The sequence below is a fragment of the Ornithorhynchus anatinus genome, chromosome 8 (genome assembly GCF_004115215.2).
Source record: "Ornithorhynchus anatinus isolate Pmale09 chromosome 8, mOrnAna1.pri.v4, whole genome shotgun sequence".
NCBI classification, from domain to species: Eukaryota; Metazoa; Chordata; class Mammalia; order Monotremata; family Ornithorhynchidae; genus Ornithorhynchus; species Ornithorhynchus anatinus.
In genome coordinates, this window is record NC_041735.1 from 6,666,179 (window position 1) to 6,685,064 (window position 18,886).

The window sequence follows — 18,886 nt, forward strand, 5'->3', positions numbered from 1 at the left end:
GCACATACCAGTTTACACCTGCTCGCTGCTGGCTTTGCAACTCCTGGGTTCCTCTTCCAGTGGGCTAGGTGTGCCATCTCAGTTTTGGCATCACGTTATTGCGTGGCGCGAGCCCACACCAGAGCCCGGTCTCCTAGCAACCACCCCAATTAAGCAATCATGCCATTTATCAGGGTGCCAATTAATTATAATGATCTTAATGATCTTGCAATTAGATAGCTCCTTTTAGCCGAATGGATCGTGAAACAACTTTTGCGACTTTCCTGAAGGTCTCCAACAGCTGGCCAGCCTGGTGTGAGCTGACCCATTTAAAGACGCCTGGCGTAGGTGAGGTCGGTGTTGGGTTTGGGTGGACATAATAGTAATAATAATAATAGTATTTGTTTAGCACTTAGTATGAGCCAAGCACTGTACTAAGCGCTGGGGTAGATACATGATAATCAGGTCCCCCATGGGTCTAATAGGAGGGAAAACAGGTATTAAAAGCCCCCATTTTACAGAGGAGGGAACTGAGGCACAGACGTTAAGTGACTTGCCCATGGTCACACAGCAGATACGTGGCGAAACCGGGATTAGAACTCAGGTCCTCTGACCTCGCCAGGATTCACTTCACCCTGATGGGACGGGCAACCCCAGTTGGGACGATGGGGAGTTTAGACCTTAGAGAAATGCGGAGTGGATTCTACCATGCGGCGCTTACTATGTGCCAAGTACCGTACTAAGCGCTGGGGTAGATTCAAGATAATCAGGTTGGACACAGTCCCTGTTCCGCATGGGAGCTCACACCTAAAATGCTTCTGTTCCCCTCTTAATCCCTTTGCAGGTATGTCTCCAGCTGGCTAGATTTCCCATTAATTTCATGTTGCGGTTTTATCCCCTGCAGTTAACATTTCACTTGACACTCGGACCGGCAGGCACATGCTCACACCTGAAGAGACCCGCTCTTCTGAGTCAGGGCTCTGGACCCTATATTTGAAAACTCCGCAGATCACGAAGATGTCCTAAAACCCGTCGATGCAAACGGAAAAACCCAACAAAAACATGCAAAGCCCCAAACCCCAAACTTCAACTGCTCCTGAGCTCCGAAGGGATTACCTCCGGCACATATTTACGGACACAAAGTGTCCGGGAAAGGTAGATGCTTTAAGTGGAAATGTCTAACATTTCATTAGACGATCCAGGCACCATCACCCTTCGAGCTGCTTATTAGAACACTAAATTACACATTTGGACAGGCTGTTTGGAATCATTTCTCTCTCTAGTAAGCCGAGCGAGCGAGGCTGGGATTGGGGGGGGAGAAATCTCAGATTCAGGGGGAACTGCCATCCTTTTCTATTCTCCCTTCCTTAATGAATGGTTTTAATTTAATTAAACCCCTCCAGTACTGCTTGCACCATTCGGCGGTTTCAGTAAGAAACCTCTTTTACTGTTAGCTAGAAGACAAACAATAAAAATAAACATTACCTCCTTTGGGTAAAGGTTCAGAGTGTTTGCAGGGAAGCCTTCTCTGGTAGCTTCTTATCTTCCTCTAAGAAAGCCTTCTTTGGCTCTCAGTACCCCCTGAAGCCCACCCACTGTAAATATTTGGATGAAATCCCTTGCCCCTGGTTCTCAAATCTAAAAGGGGGTGGGGGGGGCTGGGGGGAGGGGATGAAGGGGAGGAAAGAGGGAGGAGCCGAATGGGGATATTTTCCTAATGCGCGCAGATGTGCAAATACACATAAGCTGACTTTAATTACTTAATTAATTAAATATTTACTTTTTCCTAGCAAGCTAGAAAATAAGCAGAAGGCAAAAGGGGGAGGGAGGCGGGGAGTGGAAAGCGAAGGAGGAGAGGAGGAACAATTGAGAAACACCAGTGTGGGGGACGAAAATCAGCTCAGTGACTCCCCTGAAGAGGGATATTCAGTGGGCAAACCGAGCCACCAAGGGAATCACGACTAAGTCTGACCAAATGGACCAGAGGGAGGGCTAAGAGTGTCAGCTCGGTGTCCCCTTCCCCATTTAGGAAGGGAGGAAGGGAAAAATGCAGGTTTATCGGAGGGAGATTTTGGGGGTTCTAATCCGGCCTCCTCCGCTCATCTGCCGTGTGACCTTGGCCAAGTCACTTCATTTCTCTGGGCCTCGGTAACCTCATCTGTAAAATGGGGATTAAAGCTACGAGCCCCACGTGGGTCCAACCCGATCTGCCCGTATCCATCCCAGAGTTAGTCCAGTACCTGGCACAGAGTGAGCGCCTCAAGGATACCATCATCATCATTCAATCGATCGTATTTATTACTAAATGATAATTGATACAATTCAGAGGATTTGAGCCGGACTGGGGAGGGACCTAAGTTTTGAGGACCCTTCGCCTGCCTGGCCTTACACGTTCTTGGCTCGCAGTCTCCTCCAAATCCAGAGGACCCCAATTTCGGGTGTCCAGTCTAAGCAGAGTCCGGCCGGACGCGGGGGTCCCCCAGAAAGGTAGCACGGACCGGTTGGGGGGCTCTGTGGCCTAGGGTCGGGGGCAGGGTCCAGAAGGACCGGCCCCTTAGAAACGACGGCAGGGGGATTCCGCTTAATCCCCACCGGCCACTCCGGCCATCCCGGGGGCCGGACCTTCCCCTGTCTGTCCGCCCATTCATTCATTATCGGGCGCTTACTGTGTGCGGAGCACTGTACTGAGCGCTCGGAAAGTCCAATTCAGCAACAGAGAGGGGCGACCCCGGCCCCACAAGGCGCTGGCAGTCTAGACTGACCACCCCGGGCTGCAGCCTGGACGCCCGGCCCCTCCCCCGCCCGGCCTCAGTTGACCCCGACCCCCGGGGGCGTCGTGTCCCCCCCGCCCCCCGACTCACCGCGCCTCCTCCGGGAAGCCTTCTCAGGTCCGGCGGGGGGCGGCCCGGGCCTCCTCCTCCGCAGCCCGGCCCGGCCGCGGGGCCCCGGGGCCCCGCATCCCAGGGAAGAGACAACCCCCTCCCCCCCAAATCCCCGCACCCCCGGCTGCCTGCTCCCTCCGGGGCTCAGCTGGTGCTCCCTGTCGTGCTCCCTCCGGTGCTCCCGCTGGTGCGCTCTCCGATGCTCACACTCCCTCCCACCCAAAGCCCCCCGTTTGTCCCCCAAAGCCCACCCCTCCCCTCCCCCGATGTACCGTCCCTTTAAAGACCCCGATCCCGCCGCAGACCCCAGAGATCTCCCCCCTCCAGACCCCAGAGATCTCCCCCGCCCGCCTCCCCCCCCCCCCACCCGGAGACCCCCCGCTTCTGCACGGCCGGCCGGGCTGCAAGGACAGGCGCGGGGACCCGGGGGTGGACCAGGAGGACCGGGGGGGGGGGGGCGGGGGGAGGAGGAGAAGGAGGAGCTCAAGGGGGAGGAGGAGGAGGAGGAGGAGGAGGGAGGGGAGGGGAAGAGGGAGGAGGGGAGGGGAGGGAAAAGGAGGAGGGGGAAAGGGGAGGAGGGAAAGAGGGGAGGAGGGGGAGGGAAAGAGAGGTAGTGGGGAGAAGGGAAAAGAGGGAGGGAGGGGAGCAGAAGGGAAAAGGGAGGGAAAAGGGAGGAGGGGAAAGAAGAGGAGGGGGAGGGATAAGGGGGGTGGGGAGGAGAAGGAAAAGAGGTAGAAGGGGAGGGAAAGAGGGAGGAGAGGAAGGGGGAGGGGGAGGGAAAAGAGGGGAGGAGAAGGGGAAAGGGAGGAGGGGGAGGGAGAAAGAGGGGACGAGGGAAAAGAGGGGAGGGGTGGGGAGGAGAAGGGGAAAGGGAGGAGGGGGGAGGGAGAAAGAGGGGAGGAGGAGGAGGGAAAAGAGGGGAGGGGTGGGGAGGAGAAGGGGAAAGGGAGGAGGGGGGAGGGAGAAAGAGGGGACGAGGGAAAAGAGGGGAGGGGGGAGGGAGAAAGAGGGGACGAGGGAAAAGAGGGGAGGGGTGGGGAGGAGAAGGGGAAAGGGAGGAGGGGGGAGGGAGAAAGAGGGAGAGGGAAAAGAGGGGAGGGGTGGGAGGAGAAGGGGAAAGGGAGGAGGAGGGAGGGAGAAAGAGGGGACGAGGGAAAAGAGGGGAGGTGGTGGGAGGAGAAGGGGAAAGGGAGGAGGGGGGAGGGAGAAAGAGGGGAGGAGTAGGAGGGAAAAGAGGGCAAGAGGAAGAAAAAGGGGGTAAAGAGGGGAGGGGAGGGAGGAGAAGGGAAAAGAGGGAAGAGGACGAAAAAGGGGGGTAAAGAGGGGAGGGGGAGGGAGGAGAAGGGAAAAGAGGGAAGAGGGTGGGGAGATTAAACCCAAGGCAGGGGCCAGCTGGATCCTATACCAAAACAAAAACCTTGCGGAGACTGGCAGGTGGAGGGCGGGCCGGGGGTCGGGGGCGTGGGGGACCGAAAAAGCCCCAAAATGCCTGAGAAGTTCATTTCTCCTGGGAACCCACCCCGCTTGAGGGGCTTATACCAGCCCTCCTTCCTCAGGAGAGCATGGCTACATTCATGCATTCTCAGTCTTTCTCTCAATTCTCTTATTCCTTCTCTCTAATAGTAATGGTATTTAAGTCTTTACTATGTGCCAGCACTGTTCTAAGCGCTGGGGGAGATACAAGGTAATCAGGTTGTCCCGCGGGGGGTTCACAGTCTTAATCTCATTTTACAAATGAGGTAACTGAGGCCTAGAGAAGTGAAGTGGCTTGCCCAAGGTCACGCAGCAGATAAGTGGTGGGGTGGGGATTAGAACCCAGGTCCTCTGACTCCCAAGCCTGTGCTCTTTCCATTAAGCCACGCTACACTCTTTTAATCTTTTTCTTTCTCTCTCTCTCTCTCTCCCCTCCTACACACACTTTTAAACCCTTATTCATCCACTGCTCCCTGAATCAGAGTTTAAACAGATGTGTATGTGTGTCAGTCTTTCTCCAGAAGAAGAGGCCGACTGAGGGAAGAGGGTCAATTCCGATGTCCAGATCAACCATTTTTAACAAATCGAATAGTCTAATAAAGTGAGGAGATATTGATCAAGTTTACTCTGCTGGCAAGCAGGGGTATTCATTCCACATAGAAAGAGAAAGACGATTCTTGGGTTTTTTCGGTCTTTTTTATTTTTATTTTTTTTTCCATCTGCACACCGGGAAGGAAAGTATTAAAGAGACAACTGTGGAGCCCACAGTGTGATTTCCTAAATACAATCATTTTCCAAATGGATTTTTTATAATGACACGTTAATAAATGTTTTCTTTTATCTGTGTTCAAATTGGCTCTCCACCATGGGCAGCGTCTCTGCCATTCTGCAGGGAGCTCTTTCATTGCTGGGCGTTTGCCTCAACAACGTATCATTTGCTATTGGAGATACTATCCCAAACACACTTTCCCGCAAGATCACAAGGTTAGGAGCCCACGCGTTGCGAGAAATTAACTTCACCTTGCATGAAAATTGCCGCTGCTCCTGTCTGACACACCGTCAGGGTTAGAAAAACATAAACAAAATCGCAAAACCCCCTGTCCGTCAGAAATCCAAATGCAGCCCCATAGGGATGAGACGGGATGGACACGACTCCTGTAAGGCCCTCTGCCTTTGGCCAGACTCCAAAGAGGATGGGAGACCTGCAGAAGGAATGTTCTCCCTTGGCCTCTCCTAGGCCACTGCTACAGCCACCACTGTCACAGGTGAACCGGCCCATCCCGAGGACACTCGTGGGGATTTTTGGAGTGGCTGGGGAGATGGCGGGGGCCCCAGACTTCCAGGTGGGGTCCAATCTGGCCGGTTCAGTCCAGCAGATGGTGGCGGTGGAGATGGAAGCAGAGGAGGTGGTTGCTGCTGCGGGAGAAAAGCAGGGAAGGAAACTCTCCTCTTCTTACTCTTTCTCTTTCTCCTCCTTCTCCCTCTATCCTCCTCCTTCTCCCTCTGTCCTCCTCCTTCTATCCCTTCCCCCTTTCTCCCTTCTCCTCTTCTACCACCTCTATCCTCTTTCTCTTCCTCCCTCTTCATTTCATTCTCCTCTCCCTTCCCACTTCTCTGTCCTCCTTCCATCCTCCATCTATCCTCTTCCTCCTTTTCCTCTTCCTCCTTCTCCTCTTCCTCCCTTCTCCTGCTCTTCCTCCTCCTTCCATTCCCTTTCCTTCACCTCTTCTGTCCTTTTCCAGCCTCCTTCTGTTCTCCTCCTTCCATTCTCTTCTTCCTCCTCCTCCTCTCCTCTCTTCCCTTCCCTCCTCCTGCTCCCTCCTCCACTCTTCCCTCCTCCTCCTCCCTCCTCCTCCTCCTCCTCCTCCTCCTCTCTCTCCTCCTCTCCTGCCATTCTCCGCTGCTTGTGCATCTTCTGTCCATGTGGCGGCAGCAGTTGGTTGCTGTAATGGGAATGGCAGTGGAGGCCCGAGATAAGAGAGAAGCTGCCGCAGCTAAGTCTGATATCTCCCTTTTTCTCTCCCCCGCCTTTTTCTCCCCTCTCCTCTCCCTTTCCCCTTCACCCTCTGTCCTACTCTCCGTGAGGCTGAGTTCTGCCACTTCAAATTCGCTCGATCCTGCTAATACTCAGCTCTCTCTCACTCCACAACTCTCCTATTCCTCCCTCATTGGCTCCCAAACCCACATTCCCGCCAACTTTTCCGAACATTTAACTGCCTCCTGAAGCTCCTGTTATCCCCACCAGCTCCCTCCTTAGTCCCCGATGACCTGGAAAACCGCCTTATTGGTAAAATGGAAATCATCAGGCATGAAAGTCTGAAAGCCTCACATTTACCTCACCCTCCCGCACTATTGAACTCTTTCAGAGCCTCAGTGACCTCCTTACGGTCCAGTTGGCTAACTCTGTCTTAACCCTTCTTGACCTCTCCCTGCGGATCACACCCACCCCCTTGAAACACTAATCAATCAATTAATCGATCAATGGCATTTATCGAGTGCTTACTATGTGCAGAGCACTGTACTAAGTGCTTGGGAGAGCACAATACAACAGAATTAGTGGACACGTTCCCTGCCCGTAATGAGCTTTCAGTCTAGAGGGGCTTCACCTGGTTCTGTTACTGCCTCTCTGACTATTCCTCAGTTTCATTTCCTGGCCTCTCTTCTGTTTCTCATCCCCTAAATGTGGGTGTCTCACAGGGCTCTGTTTGGGGGACCCCTTGGCCTACACTCACTCTCCTGGGGAGCTCAGAAACTCTCAAGGCTTTTACTACCACCTCTATGTGGATGACTCCCAAATCAATCACTCCAACCCTAACCTCTCATCCAACCTACAATTCCGCATCTCCTCTTGTTACTAGGACATCCCAGTCAATCAATTAATGATATTTATTGAGTGTTTACTGTGTGCAGAGCACTATACTAAGCGCGTGGGAGAGAGTACGGTACAACAGAGTTGGCAGAAATGTTCCTTGTCCAGAGGAGTTTACAGTCTAGAGGAGCTTATATCCTGCTAGCCCCTCATACTCAACATGTTTAAAGCTGAATTTAATAACAGTGGTATTTGTTCAGTTGTTAACTGCTTACTGTGTGCCAGGCACTGTACTAAGTGCTGGGGTAGATACTAGATGGGTTGGACACAGTCCATGTCCCGTGTGGGTCTCACAGTTTTCACCCCCATTTTACGGATGAGGTAACTGAAGCACAGAGAAGTAAAGTGACTTGCCCAAGGTCACACTGCAGACAAGTGGTGGAGCCGGATTAGAACCAATTACCTGACTCCCAGGCCCATGCTCTATCCACTATGCCATGCTGCTTCTCGGCTTCCCGCCTACATCCACTCTTCCTAACTTTCCCCATCTTTGCCGGTAACACCACCGTCTGCTCTGTCCCAGAAACCCACCACTTTGGGGTCATCCTTGATTCTTCCCTGCCGTCCTGGGCTCACGTTCAATATACAGATACATCCTGCCTGGTTCTTCCGACAGACATTTCCCTCATCTGTCCCTTTCTCTCTGCCCAAATAGCTACCACTGAGGTCTTGGTACCATGCTACTGAGAGTTTGTTATTGAGGATTAAAAAGCCGTGTTCGTTCGTTCGTTCGTTCGTTCGTTCATTCATTCATTCATTCAATTGTATTTATTGAGTGCTTACTGTGTGCAGAGCACTGTACTAAGGGCTTGGGAAAGTAGAGTACATCAATAAACAGTGACATTCCCTGCCCACAATGAGCTCACAGTCCAGAGAGGGGGGAGACAGACATCAACACAAATAAATAAAACTACAGATATGTACATAAGTGCTGTGAGGCTGGGAGTGGGGAAAGGGAAACGGGAGCCAATCAGGGTGATGCAGAAGGGAGTGGGAAATGTGGAAAGTTGCCCATTCTTTTTGCCCCTTTTCCTTACCCCCGAACAGATTTGATCATTTCTTTTCTTTTTCTTTCTTGGTTTTGCTAGTTTTTCACAGTGGGATAAGGATGGAGTGGGTTTCTACACTATCCCTCTCCTCTGCTGTCTGCTCCTGGAAAAACCTATTACACGCCCTTCCTCCCACCCTCCCCAAAAGGCAGGGAATGATCAGTGTCTCATCTTCTTAGAATGTCCTGGCGGAGATGTTCAAAAAGCCTTGAGGCCCGCAAACATTTCAACATTTTTCTACATTTTGCTCCTGCCCACATTCATCCATCGCCACTCCCCACTCGTCCTGGCTTTCCCCACTCCCGTGGCTCTCCCTCTTCCCAGACTGAGGTGATGTAAGCATCTTTTGGTGGGGAATTCACTCAGAGGGCCCACCGTTCCAGCGTCAGTGGCTGGTCTGAGCCGGAACCATTCTCCACAGGCTGTGGAGGGTCTGAGTGGTTCCTTCCGTCAAGCTCTGGAGCGAAGACACTTTGAGTTGGAAGCCGAGGAGCTCCTGCTCCTGAGATCTACTCCTCCTCCTGCTCCTCAGACCTCCTCCTCCCAATTCTCATTCCTCCTCCTCTCATTCCTCTCACCTCTTCCTCCTACTCCTCTCATCTCCTCCTCCCTCTCCTCACACTTCCTCAGACCTCACCCTCCCACTCTCAAATTGCCCAGATGTGGAGTTTCAGTCAGCAGTTGGAGCGGTCCTGGAGTTTCCACATTCCAAGTACAGACGAGGTGCTGCCCAGCTTCCCAATAAAAACCGAACAAAGGGATAACAGTAAGAGGCAGAACTATTCACATTACCTTTCGATCTTCCGCCTGGCTCCCTCTAATAATTTAGTTATGGTACTTATTAAGTAATAATGGTAGCGTTTGTCAAGCTCTTTTTGTATGTCCAGCACACAACCTGTACTTGTTAGATCCGAGATAATCAGAGCAGACACAGTCCTTGTCTCTTGTCAAGCTCACGATCTGAATTGGAGGGAGAAGAGAGCCCAAATCTCCCCATTTTACAGATGAGGACACTGAGGCATGGAAAAGTTCAGGGACTTTCTACAGCCTTGGACAGAGGCTCATCACTCTGAGGGTGGTGAATACCAGTTTGCCGGGGAGAATGAAACCCGGAGCGTGCCAGGACTCCTAGCCTGAGGCCTGGTGGGTACAAACCTCCTCTCTTCTCCCCTCTCCCTGGTACCTACCATTTTTGTAGGCAGGAATATATCTGGGAGCAGGAGAAAGGGTAGAGCTGACTGATGAATTTTAAAGGAAAACTATGAAGCTGGGCCTGTGCCAATCCCTCAAGAAGACATCCATGACTTTCTCATCAGAATTCAGGAGTAAACAAACCTCGAAGTTAGATATCTCTTTTTTAGAGCAGGGGAGTGAGAATGGCTGGAGATGAAGATATAACTCAATAGGAGGCTCTTCACTTCTGTTAATCCTTTACTGAGGAGATCATCAGAGACATCTCCTTTTAGTCTAGAGATAGTTCCTGGAGGAGAAAAGATGTCTTGGCAGAACTGTACTTAAATATTCCTAACCCAATCACTTAATGCTATTTATTGAGCATTTTCTGTGTGCGTAGTACTGTACTAAGCACTTGGGAGTACAGTATATCAACAAACACATTCCTGCCCACAACGAGCTCACAGTCTAGAGGGGGAAACAGACATTAATGTAAATAAATACATTACAAATATATGCATATGTGCTGTGGGAGGATGAATGAAAGAACAAGTAAAAACGGTGCAGAAGGGAGAGTGGGAGAAGAGGAGAGGAAGGCCTAGTCAGGAAACGCTTCTTGGAGGAGATGTGTCTTCAATAAAGTTTTGAAGTATTAAGTGCTGTGGAGTTGGGGATGGGTGGGTATCAAAGGGCTTAAGGGGCACAGACTCAAATACATGCCCCATTTAATTACAAAATATCGCACTCAGACCCTACCTCTCTGGGCATCTAGTATGGGCAATTCCATCCTCTGCCCCTGCCACGGTCAACTTGGCTTTGCCCCTTGGCATTTGGTTTTGGTCAGGAGTTGATACACCATGTCAGGCATTCTTCTGCTTCCTTCATATCCGGCAGATGATCACTCTCCCCACCTTCAAAGTCTTATTAAAGCAGTCTCCTCTAAGAGGCCTTCCCCAATGAAACTCTCATTTCCCCTTCTCCCTCTCCCTTCTGCGTCACCCTTGTGTCTGGATTTTTTGCCCGTTATTCACTCCTTTCTCAGCCCCACAGCACTTGTGTACATATCTGTCATTTATTTATTTGTCCTCATGTCTGTCTCCCCCCTAGACTGTAAGTTCCTTGGGGGCAAGGAGTGTGTCTACTGTTATACTCTATTATCTCAAGCGTTGACTACATTGCTCTGCACACTGTATGCATTTAATAAATGTGATCAATTGATTGTTGATTAGAGGAAGTTGGCCTCTCTCGTCTCAGGAGATAAAGAATAATATAAATGGCATTTGGAACCCTAAGCTAACTCATAAACAACTTGGCTATTTGCCTCTCTTTGGGTGGGAAACTTGAATTTTGCCCTTTGGTCCCACCTCTGATTAGAAGGGCACCATATACGTCAAAGTCCTGCTTTAGGTAAAAGCAGTGGCCCAAAGGAACTCAACAGAGAACAGAATGATACCATGAGGAGAAAGAAGCAGCATAGCCTAGCGGCTAAAGCACGGGCCTGGGAATCAGAGGACCTGGACGTAGGTTCTCACTGTCGAATAGCGCTTTTTTCCAACGTAAAAACCCCCTCCTTATACATTCAGGAAGGAAATGAGAGAAGCACAGAGAAAGAGTGTGGCCTAGTGAATAGAGCACAGGGCTGAGAGTCAGAAGGACCTGCGTTCTAATCCCAGCTCTGCCGCTTGTCTACTGGGTGACCTTGGGCGAGTCACTTTACTTCTCTGTGCCTCGGTTACCTCATCTGTAAAATGGAGATTAAGAGCCCATGTGGGACACAGACTGTATCCAACCTGATTAACTCATATCTTCTCTGGCGCTTAGTACCCTGCCTGGCCCATAGCAAAGCACTTAACAAATACCATAAAAAAAAAGGGAATTGAGAGCAAGTGTTGGCTTCACAGAGTCTTGTGCCCCTGCCACAACTACCAAGTGGCCCTCTACAGTTCCAGCAGAAGCACGGCCGGGAGGGACCCGAACATGCGCGTGTCTTTCCGCAAGCCACTAGCTCCATAAACAATTCCTTCTCCTTGGTTCTAGGTCCTGAAATCGTCACAGTTGAACCCAGGCTCCTCCTTCATTTATGATTGGAGACTCCGTCGACCTCATTGGCTCACCAGAGTTTCAACTTTTGCTGGCCCCACACTTAGGTTCCCACGCTTTGTCAGCCCCTGGGAGAAACACGGCTGGCCGGTGCGAGCACAGTTCTTCACTTGCCTTCCGCTGCGGCAGTTGCCCAAACACAACTAGTCTAGTATAGCAGGGGTAGCTTTCCACGGGCGCCTCTTTTAGTGACGGCCAGTGCACGTTTGTGTATCCGATTGTGTTTGTGCTCATGTGTGCGTTTGTGTGGTCTTCTAGCTCTCCACCTATGATTCGGACTCTCTCTCTGTGCCTCCTCTGTCACCAAAATGATGGTGCCTGGGAATCAGAAGGAACTGGGTTCAAATCCAGGCTGCGCCACCTGCCTGCTCTATGATCTTGGGCAAGTCACTTAACTTCTCTGTGCCTCAGTTGCCTCACCTATAAAATGGACATTCAATACCGGTTCTCCCAAGCGCTTAGTACAGTGCTCTGCACATAGTAAGTGCTCAATAAATACTATTGAATGAATGAATGAATACTTAGACGGTGAGCCCTGTGTGGGACAGGGACCGAATCTGACATGATTAACTTGTATCTTCCCCAGAGTTTAGAACAGTGCTTGATGCACAGTAAGCTCTTGAAGAATAGCACAGTTGCTGTTCTACAGAGGCAGGGAGGGGGAAGAAAAGGAAGAGAGCTATTGGTCTCATTGGTCAAACAAGAGAGAATACAATTTTCCAGACTGCATTGCCACAGCCATGTTTCCCACCTTCCAAGATAAAGGGCTTCAACTGGGTCTGTTTATTCAAAGTTAATCACCTAGGTGGAGTGTCAGAGAATCGTGTGGGAGGCAGAGAATAAGGAAGTGGACTGGTTTAGGCAGGGTTCAGGGACCCAGCTCGGTTTGGTTATTTTGATAAGAGTTGTTAGAGCTGGAATATTTTATAACCCTACCTGCGATATACTGCCTCATTGTGTAATTTCAAATAAATGTAAGACTTGGTATCCAAACAAACTTTGAAGTGCGCTCTTTGATTAAAGAAAATCGTCCCGCGACTTTAGTCGAAATCTATTTATACACGTGTGCCGCTCGAAGCAGCGGTGAGCCCGCGCCTCCCTAAGAAAACATAAATGTACCAATAAATATATTAAAATTCATGGCATATTCCATCAGATGGGGATGGGAGGGAGAGCCGAGGGGGTGAATGAAATCAGTTGCATGTACCAGTGAGTTAATTATGGCCCTGTGCAATCTCTCAATTTCCAACTCCTCCGCTTCACTGAATCTACCTTGAGCTTCTCCACTTTAAATTCTCCCCCAGCACGGTGGCATTCCTCGCTGCCTGTTAGCTAAGATTTGCAGCTGCAGTGGCGCTCCTTTTACTACAGTCTCAAGGGAGCACTGGGGTTTGAAACAGCAAATGTGGGAAAATGTTTGGAGGGGTTAATATTGCTTTATGGGCCTCTGGCCAGGACTTTCAAAAAAACATGAATTCTGTAGGCAGGGAAGCGTCAGATAGGGAGACATAAAACTAAAGCTTCAGTCTAATTGCTTATTCTCTCTCAAGTTTCCCTCGCCCCCATATTTCTATGGTCCAAATGTAAACTAGCCAACAGAATTGGCGTTGTTGCTGGGTCAGGAGGAAAAAGCCCAAGGGAGTAGTACGTTAGGAATGTATCCAAGTAATTATCTGGCTTTGATGGAATTGCTGGAATTACTAGTGAGCGAACAAGTGGCTTTAGGGGAGAAAACTTTAAAAGAGAAAAGAAAAGATGGCCGGCCACATTTTGTCCGATGTACTGTGATGGATTTGATGGGTTTTTTTCCTCCTTTGGAAAACTACTGGACCACTGAAGGTACATTAGATCTACATTCGCTGTCTAGATTGGTAACTATATCTCCCTGTGCCACATTAATCATTTTAATACTCAATTATACATGTATTAATCTTGCTCGTAAGCCTCTGTTTTATCGCAGTAATAAAATTTCACATGTTTCATCTTCCCCGTCTGGCTTTTCAAAAGCATTCTATCGGTTGCTTGTTCAGCTAGACAAATCGTTCTACATTCCCGTTTTCTTGGAGGGCTTGTAGATATTTTGAAGCTCTCCTAGCACCTTCAATCTCAGCTGAATTCTGATTCTGATTCTCCCCCTTCAGACTTGTGAGATCGTTGTGGGCAGGGAGCGTGTCTACCGACTCTGTTGAACAGTACACTCCCAAACGCTTAGTACAGTGCTCTGCACACAAGAAGGGCTCGATAAATACCATGGATTGATTAGTTGATCGATGAAAAGTCAATTCTCAGTGAAGGAACACCTTTTGATCTCACCCTCTTCCGATCATTAGCATTCACGCATGAAGACCAACTGTGAGTATCGAGTCCTAGAAACGCTCTAAATTATTCCAGTTATGCAGGTTCACTCTCTTTTCTCCTTCCCAAACTAGCCCCATAATCGTGCTGTGTAATTCTGGGTCTCAGGCATCAGTATAAATTATGTGATACAATTATTTGTAATTAAGCAAAGAATGCATGCCTTCCTGAAGCATTAGCACTGTCTTCCAGATGAGTTCATCCATCTCCAGGCCAGATTTCTGGCTGTGAGAGTCAGCAGGAAATGTAATTAACTTTCTCCTGGGTTACTGGCGGTTTTGGTACTGTTCTTTATTACTAGAACTGGGGCTGTGTCCAACCTGACTACCTCATCTCTATCTCAGCGCTTAGTACAGGGCTTGCACGTAGAAAGCGCTTAAAAAATACTTCATTCATTCAATCGTATTTATTGAGCGATTACTGTATGCAGAGCATTGTCCTAAGTGCTTGGTAAAGTACAATATGACAATAAACAGACACATTCCCTGCACACAACGAGCTCGCCACAACTATTAGTATTATCAATATTATTCAAGACATGCAAACAGATCTCCTTAATGAAACTGTCCTTCTTTTGCAGTCAGCGCCGGCCGAGTCTGAACATAAGCATGGGAGAGATTAGCGATAAGAGTCTAGTTGGCAGAGGATCCTTGAATCCAAAATCCAACGTGATCACCACCAGGCATCATCCTGCTCGGGCAAACTCTTTCCAAACCTTTATGGAGGAGTACCTGATCATCTTGTACTTACCCCAGCGCTTAGTACAGCACCTGGCACATAGTAAGGACTTAACAAATACCAGAATTATTAATAGCTGCCACTGCCGTAGCTGTCACCAGCTCCTGTTGTATGAGCTCAGAGGAGGCTTTGCTTCAGATTTCCAGAGGCATTAAGTTTGGGGTCCATTTTTTATGCAATTTAATTTTTATTCACCATTCATTCATTCATTCATTCAATCCTATTTACTGAGTGCTTACTGCGTGCAGAGCCCTATACTAAGTGGTTGGGAAAGTACCAGCAATAAAAAGAGACAATCCCTGCCCACAACGAGCTCGCAGTCTGGGTGGGGGGGGATACAGATATTGATACAAGTATACAGACATCGATATAAATAAATAAAAGTACAGATAAGTGCTGTGGGGAGAGGGAGGGGGAAGAGCAAAGGGAGCAAGTCAGGGTGATGCGGAAGGAAGTGGGAAATGAGGAAAAGGGGGGCTTAGTCTGGGAAGGCTCCTTGGAGGAGATGTACCTTCAGTCAGGCTTTGAAGTGGGGGAGAGTAATTTGTGGATTTGAGGAGAGAGGCCATTCCAGGCCAAAAGTAGGACGTTGGTCAGGGGTCAGCGACGAGGCAGGTGAGATGGAGGAACAGTGAGAAGGTTAGCACCAGAGGAACGGCATGTGCACTGTACTATGTGCTTGGGAGAGAACAATACAACAATAAACAGACACATTCCCTGCCCACAACAGGCTTAGAATCTGTGAGGACCGCTCTGATTGTGTGATATGCCACTTTAATAAACACTTTGTAAACTCCAATCACTTAAAACAGTGCCCTGCACACAAAAAGGGCTCAATAAATATCAATGATGATGACGATGCCAGTATCAGTATTAGAAAGCAGGTCCTCTGACTCCCAGGCCTGTGTTCTGTCCACTAGGCCATGCTACTTTAGTCTCTCCACCCCTCAAAAACTTCCATGGGTTGCCCATCTACCTCTTCATCAACCCAAAACTTCTTACTATTGGTTTAAAGCACTCAATCAGCTAGCAAGCCTTATAAGCAAACCTGTAGCCCTTCACTTCTTTAACATCAACCTACGCACTGCACCTCAAACTCAACAATCTTGGCGGTGATCCCTCGCCCATGTGCTCCCTCTGGCCTGGAACTCCCTCCCGTTTCACGTACTACGCATAGTAGGCGCTTAACAAATACCATAAAAAAATACGACAAACCACCACTCTCCTCACCTTCAAAGCCTTCTTGAAATCTCGTCTCCTCCAGGAGGCCTTCCCCGATTAAGCCCTCTTTCCCTCTATTCCCTCTCCCTTCTGCATCACCTCTGCTCTGGATCAGTCTTCTTTAAGCCCTTGAAATTCACCCCTCCCTCAGCCCGATAGCACTTAAATATATATCTCTACTTTATTTATTTATTTTAATGTCGGTCTCCCCCGTGCACTGTACGCTCACTGTGGGCAGGAAATGGGTCTGCCAACTCTATCGAACTGTACTCTCCCAAGCACTTAGTACAGTGCTCCACAACAGAGTAAGCACTCGATAAATACCATTGATTGCCTTATTGCTTGCTTCCAAGGACCTGTCTGCTATGTGTGTCCCATCTCCCCAGCACTATTTGCATATCTAGTTTATTCAATTGTATTTATTGAACACTTGCTGTGTGCAGTGCGCTGTACTAAACGCTTGGGAGAATACAGTATAACGTGCAGCAGCATGCCATAGTGAAGAGAGCACGGGCCCGTGAGTCAGAAGGTCGTGGGTTCTAATCCCAGCTCCATCACTTGTCTGCTGTGTGGCCTTGGGCAAGTGACTTTACTTCTCTGCGCCTCAGTGACCTCATCTGTAAAATGGGGATTGAGACTGTGAGCCTCACCTGAGACAGGGACTATGTTCAACCCTATTAGCTTGTATCCACCCCAGTGCTTCGTAAAGTGCCTCACCCATAGTAAGCGCTTAACAAATACCGTAATTATTAATTATTATTATTATCAACAATAATCAGAGACACTCCCTACCCTCGGAGCACTGGACTAAGCACTTGGGAGAGTACAATAGTAGTAGACACGATCCCTGCCTCAAGGAGCTTACAATTTAGCGGAGATTCAAATGGCAGATTTGCAGAGCTTGCAGGGCAAGGGGTGTTGTTTTCTTCCGATTGTGAGGAAAGGTCAACAGATTTGTTCCAGGTCACCCAGAGAGAAGTGGCAGAAATAAAAAAGACTTCCAAGAACCAGACCAATGTCCTAGCTTCCTGGCTGTTTTTGCTTCCTCCCTAAAATGAGTCAACATGGCTGGTGGCTTGGGGAAGGGGAAGGGCACCAGACCAAGTGGAATCCAGCCCAGCCCAGACTGGGCTGGACTCTCTTGGGATATTCACAAAGTCTCTCCAGTCACAGATCTTCATTTGCCTTGTCGATTTGCCTTGCAAGTTTGCCTCACGTCTGTCAAAATAGGATCCCCATGCCGTGACTTGGCGGGGATTCTGGCTTTCCTGGCAGGCTAAGTGACTTCCCGTTTCCTCCTCATCCTAAAATTGCCTTTTGGGTGACTCACCTCCTCACACACATAGCAAGTTTGTTGGTGTCTTCGAGGCTGTAGTCTCATGGTCCTCAAGTCGCTGACTTGACCATGGACTGTAAGTTCGTTGTGGGCAGGGAATGTGTCTGTTTATTGTTATATTGAACTCTCCCAAGCACTTAGTACAGTGCTCTGCACACAGTAAGCGCTCAATAGATAAGATCGAAGGAATCAAATGAATGAATGAACTGGCCAGAGCAGGCCAGAGTCCTGCGACTTTCCTTCCGTCTTCTTCTTGGCCTCAATCAGTTGGCCCCTCCCCCATCCATAATACCTTGCTAATTTCCTACTCCAACCCAGACCACATACCTCTCTCCTCTAATTCCAACCACCTCACTGAACCTCCATCTTGTCCGTCTCATTGACGACCCCTTGCCCTCATCCTCCCTCTGGCCTGGAACTCTCTTCCCCTTCGAATCTGACAGACCACTGCTCTCCTCATCCTCAAGCCTTATTAAAATCACATCACCTCAGGAGGACTTCCTCGATTAAGCCTCCATTTGCCCTACCCCCATCTCCCTCCTGCATCATCCGTATAGATTTGTACCCTTTAAGCACTTGATATTCATCCCACTCTCAGTCCCACTGCACTTACGTATGTCTCCATAATTTATTTTAATATCTGTCTCCCCCTGTAGATTGTAAGCTCCTTGTGGGCAGAGAACATATTCATTCTATTTTAGAGTACTCTCCCAAGTTCTTAATGCAGTGCTCTGTACACAGTAAAAGCATGATAAATACGACTGTTTGATTGGAGGAACAAATTCAAAATATTTACAGGTTGAAATGAAGAAATTCTCAGAAAGTTGTTCTCTACGTGTTGTGGTTAAAGTCTAGGTACAAGCCTCTCATTAGATTGTAGGCATTTATTCATTTGCTCATTCAATTCAATTGTATTTATTGAACATTTACTGTGTGCACTGCAATAATAATAATCATGGCATTTGTTAAGCTCTTAGATGTTAAGTACTTAGCACTGTTCTAAGAGTTGGGGTTGATACAAGGTAATCAGGTTACTGTACTAAGCGGTTGGGAGAGTACAATAAAGCAACAAACATATTCTCTGCCCACAGTGAGCTCACAATCTAGAACCACAAGCTCACAGTCGAGTTTTATAGTTTTATAAGTTTTATCTAGTTTTTATAAGGCAGCCCCATGTGGGACAGGGGCTGGCCTGACCTGATTAGCTTGTATCTATTCCAGCACTTAGTATGGTGCTTAGCACATAGTAAAGCGCTCAATAAATTCCATGGTTATTATTACTAGGGATGATGATTTCTTCTTTCGTAACTCCCGCCGCCCGGAGGAAAGTACTTCACCCTCCGTGGATGCTCAGGAAATTGGTCTCTTGATATTCGTGGTTAGAGAAATCCCAGCAAATGGGCTGAAACCGGGAATACCATCTGTCCTGACCCCAGATGCTCTTAGCAATCTAGAAAGTTTCTCCTACAATTCACAGGAGCTCCTGGCTTTCTGGGAGGGGAGGCCAGTGGAAGAGGTGGGGCTGGGCTGGGCCTCCTGGATGTCAAAGAGAACTGAGAGAAGCAGCGCAGCCTAATGGACCTGGGAGTCAGAGTCCCAGCTCTGCCACTTGCTTGCTGAGTGACCTTGGTCAAGTCACTTCACTTCTCTGTGCCTCAGTTACCTCATCTGTAAAATGAGAGTTAAGACTGTGAGCCCTATGTGGGAGGGG

At 49.0% G+C, this 18,886-nt stretch overlaps 1 protein-coding gene across 4 annotated transcripts in view; it reads right to left on the minus strand.

The window, feature by feature from the left end:
• LOC100075030 (extracellular sulfatase Sulf-2) overlaps positions 1 to 2,875 on the minus strand; it is a 66,509-nt gene extending 63,634 nt beyond the window's left edge. For 2 of the 4 annotated variants that reach the window (XM_029070631.1, XM_029070630.2), the window contains exon 1: positions 9 to 112. The gene's annotated coding sequence lies outside the window, so the exon portion shown is untranslated. Of the gene's footprint in view, positions 1 to 8; positions 113 to 1,464; positions 1,552 to 2,840 lie in introns of those variants that run through there. The other 2 variants (XM_029070629.1, XM_029070632.2) reach the window with 2 other exon arrangements.
• Positions 2,876 to 18,886: the final 16,011 nt, after the last annotated feature.